Below are 4,833 nucleotides of genomic sequence, written 5' to 3'. Positions count from 1 at the left end.
ATTTATTGTAATAGAATGCTGCTACTTTATACATTCATATGTCTGAAATTTGTATTATTATTTTCAAACCTTTGTTATTTTTACAGATAACAGTCTTTGTTGAATCTTTGTCTGTTTTGAGTAATAAGGCTAATTATATTTTTTACTACTTTTTACTATTAATAATGCTTAATGTTGTCAGCCCGTCTGTATCGCACCCTCCCCCGGGGCGATTCCAAGCCGACGGCCACAGGCCCAAATAAATTCATGTGTTTGATTCAGTGTCTCGATTCATGTTCATTTGGTTCATGAGTTACACCTGGGATTGGGGGCTATTTAAGAATTGTATTGTTTGGGACCTTGAGGTTGTCCGAGAGGTTCCCTGTACTGTTACAATTCTTGGCACCGAATGGTGGTGTCGAGGCTTCATAAATGGTATTTTATAGTATTTATTTACAGTGTAACCAAATGAACCAAATGAACATGAATCGAGACACTGAATCAAACACATGAACACAAATGAACATGAATCGAGACACTGAATCAAACACATGAACACAAATGAACATGAATCGAGACACTGAATCAAACACATGAACACAAATGAACATGAATCGAGACACTGAATCAAACATATGAAAGAAAACAAGGTGGAAGTCCTTATTTGGGCCTGTGGGCGGCGGCTCGGAATCGTCCCGGGGAGGGGCTGACAGATGTATATTTTAGGCACAACAATTTATACACAAAATATAACCTAAATAATTCCCAAATCACACTGTGTCACAACTGTCTTTTGGCACATATTTTACATGAAATAATTAAAGTCTAATTTTTAGATTTGTTTGTTTAATTACTTATAATAACGAATAACAGTTATAGAGTCATTTGCAAAGAGTATATTATTTTCTGTAGAAATTTTCAGTTCGATTCCAGTAATTAAAAATATATGTTCAGTGTTTAGGTCAACTCTCAGCTAAAACTCTGGTGGGAAACATGTGCAAAGCTTTCAAATGAGTAGCGAAAATGTTGAGGATAAATCAACAGTATGTTAATTACGGATCACATGGGTTAGTGTGATATTGACTGACTCCCACATTCAGTTTGTTTAAAATAAACAGTAAACAGTCAAATCTTTCCTTACTCGAAATGTACCCACAATTCTAGTGACACAAAAATTCTAATCTGCTCAGTAAAACATTAATATTGCAAGACAAATAACACAGAAAGTGGTGCTGGTGGTTCTCCATCACTTCATCATTAGAACATCTCCAAAGTTCTCCTCATGGAGTCTAGTGTTATTTAGAGTTCTCCTTCTTCAACACCTGGTTTGATGGTAAATCAGGGCTTAATGATGGTAAATCAGGTGAGCTGCTGCTGCTGCTGATGCTGCTGCTGATGGAGTTGAACACATCCTCCATGCTGTGCTGGCTGGACTGGGGGGCGTCCAGGAGAAACCTGGAGGAACCGAGCTCTGTTCTTCAGACTAGCTCACCGACAAGATCTCACTACTTTCTTTCTTCAGAATGAGAAGCTCTTGTTTCTCCTTTTTACTGGATTTATGTTCTCCTGCTTTATCTGTTCTGATGAGATCTGGAGCTTCTACAGTAAAACTCTCTCACTGCTGAGAGAGAGGATTTAGAGGAATGTGAATAGGTGGCTAAAGCCTCTGTACAGTGCTGTATATATGTCAAATTTGCCAGTGTTGAAAACACATAGTTGTAAGCATGATCTTACACTGAGAATATGAGGGTTTCTGAACCTGGCTGTAAGTGGGGAAGTGCACAATAGAACTTACTAGTCCAGAAATAGTAGATTCACAAGATATGCTTAAAAAGTGCTTAATTTTAATATACAGTAAACTACATACACAATACACAGTAAGAACTAAAAAATACACTAAAACATACAGTTCATAAGAAACAAACAGGTTTGCAATGAGTATTTTCAAAGATACAAAGTCTATTTTGCAGATATTTGTATTCATTTATTATAATATAATACTGCTACTTTATACATTCATAAATAGCTAATGATTATTAGATAATATGAATGGATTTTTAATAGAAATCATAGAAAAGCAGGCTGCATCCTATTTAATTTCATGGCATTTAAAAAATTAAGGCATACAAGCTGACAATACATTGCTAGAAATTGATACTGGATGTATATTTATCACAACTACCAAAAAAAAAAAAAATAATAAAAAAAAAAAAATAATAAATAATAATAATAATAATAAGAATTTTTAATAAACTCACACTTAAACCTTACAAAATGAAATGTTGGCTTGTTTGTAATATTTCAGTCTGAATAAGCAATCATTTTAATTATTAATACCAAAAAAATGTTTTAATGTAATGTATTAATAATAAACGAATGATTTTAGACCTTTTCTTTTTCTTTTTGTGTCATGTTTTCTCTTCTTTCCCTTCTACAATTTGGTACTTCTAATTACTCTAATTACCACTAGCAATGCCCTCAACACAAGGAGAGTAAGGACTTAACACGTGAAGCTGGCCTCGCCTCTTTTCCAACTGCCACTGCTATGGCTGCATTACTGGGCAGCTGACACGCCCCAGCTAATAGATACCTGTGCTGGCCAACATCACATTAAGAGTGAGGAGGGGAGAGAGCGCCATCTACCCACCCGGAGAGAGCTCAGCCAGTTGTGCTCTCTCAGACTCCGGCTGCTGATGGCAAAGCAGCATGGCTCTGTATTCCAACTCGCGCCCCCCAGGCTGTAATAGCAGCAGCGCGTTAGACCGGATTTCAGACCTTCGAACAATAGTGTGCACAGTGTAGTCATGAATATCACCAGTGCGGCTGTACAGCCGATTTGACACTGCACACACTGTCCATCTGAATATTGAGCTATTCCTCATTTCACTCTCACTAAGCTGATTGCAGTCCTGATTTAATCTCTCTAATGTATCTGCACTGAAGCACAGGATCGTAATGGTTGTCTCCTATTTCATACTGCATGACTAAGCATATGACCAAACATACAAAGCATGCAAACTGCTGTCCAATGAACAGGAACGCTTGGGAGTAAAGCGCATCCTAAAGGCTTTGGAAGGCCTGTAAAGACGAAGTGCTGTACCACAGAGAAAAGCCCACATTTCTTTTAGCACTGCTCTGGTTTGGTGTGTTGTGTTTTTTTTGCACCGGGTGGAAAGTTCTGTGTGAGAATGTTGACCCAGCCTGCACACTGATATTAGTCACTTAGCGCTTAGCAGTAAGTAGAAATGATGGTGCAGCATGACACACATGCATGCATACAGACACACATGCACACACATACACTTTTCCATTTCCACTGCGATGCAGATAAGCTGCAGGTTGACTCATTCTCCTAAAAAAAAGCTGAGAAACGACTCTTTTCTATTTCTTGCAAAGAAAAAATCCCCATAAAGTCTTTATTTACAGTTCAGAATTACACCTACAGTCATGAGAAAAGTAAAGACCGAACAGGAACCATTCAAAACTTGAAGCACTGAGAGACGGAGGTACTCTGGCTAAACTCACACACCTGAAGAAACGTCTAAAAAATCATTAATAGAAATGTAATTTTCCTATGAGGATAAAGTTCAACCCCCAACATTTAATACTCCTTCAGATGTGTAGAATCAGACAGCAGAACATCAGCTGCAGATGATCAGAACATGGTTGGAGAGGATTATTCTGGAGGAGTCTGGAGTCTTATTTAAACCTCAGACGTTTAGTCTGCTCGGGTCTTGATTGAAGTTGAAGTGAGGGGTGAAGAAGAAGATCACCATGGCCAGATCCAGAGAGCTCTCTGAGGCCTTCAGAAAGAAGGGTGGAGAGGAGTCCAGAGGAGTCTAGGAAGGGGTTTTAGAAACAAGTGGAGAACATTTACAACAACTGCCAACATGGCCAGATCAGGACGTCCCAGCACGTTCAGCCCAAGAGCAGAAGTAAAGAAGTGTCCAACTATCCTTATCCTAAATGTCATCATGGGACCTACAGCTAGCTCTCACCACAGTTGACAGCTGATATCAGAGTGTGGGGTATCCTAATTTCTTTATAAGGACAGGGTCAACAGGGTCATAGACACCCAAAGCTCAATGGTGCTCATGGAGGCCCCACCTCGAACCTTAGAGGACTTTTTTTAAAGGATCTGCTGCTAATATGTCTAAAGGTGTCCATAAAGAGACCACAGGACACCTTCAGAGGTCTTGTGGAGTCCATGCCTCAACAGACCAGAGCTGTTTTGGTGGCACGATGGGGGACCTACAAAGTGTTAGACACATAGTATTAGGAAATGCGTCTGTGTATTGTCTGTGATTACTGATCACATGCTGTAGACGTGAAAGACGCCGGAGAATTCCAGTATGAGTGTGAAGCCCATCACCTTCAGCCCACATCACATTCATCCTGAAAGCACTGAAATATGACAGTGGGCTCCTCTGGTTACTGCAATGACAAGGTTGTAATGGAGGAGGTGCAATCCTGGCAGCATCTTACACACTAGCCTGCTGTGTGCCGCAGCGTACCCATCGTGATGCCAAAGTGATGATCTACATAATAAAAGGGCAGATGCTTCAGAGCAGTGTTTTTTCCTGCAGAATTTTCTGGACTCCATGTGTTTCTGTGGATTTGTGTGATCCCTGGAGGTAATGCATAATGCAGAAGGCTTTATATATTCATGCCCTGTACCTATATAGTATACTTACCATGCTCTCTCTCTCTCTCTCTCTCTCTCTCTCTCTCTCATCCTCGGGTTTTCTTAGCTGTTCAAAATGCCATGTTTGACTTTTATGTGCTGTTGGCCAGTGCATGGTGCTTTTCCAAACCCAGTGAGGTCATTAAGCTATTTTAACAGAAAGCATATTT

The sequence above is a fragment of the Salminus brasiliensis genome, chromosome 2 (assembly GCF_030463535.1).
Source record: "Salminus brasiliensis chromosome 2, fSalBra1.hap2, whole genome shotgun sequence".
Classification (NCBI taxonomy): Eukaryota; Metazoa; Chordata; class Actinopteri; order Characiformes; family Bryconidae; genus Salminus; species Salminus brasiliensis.
The sequence above is the reverse complement of the archived record's forward strand: the minus strand, read 5'-3'. Positions refer to the sequence as shown.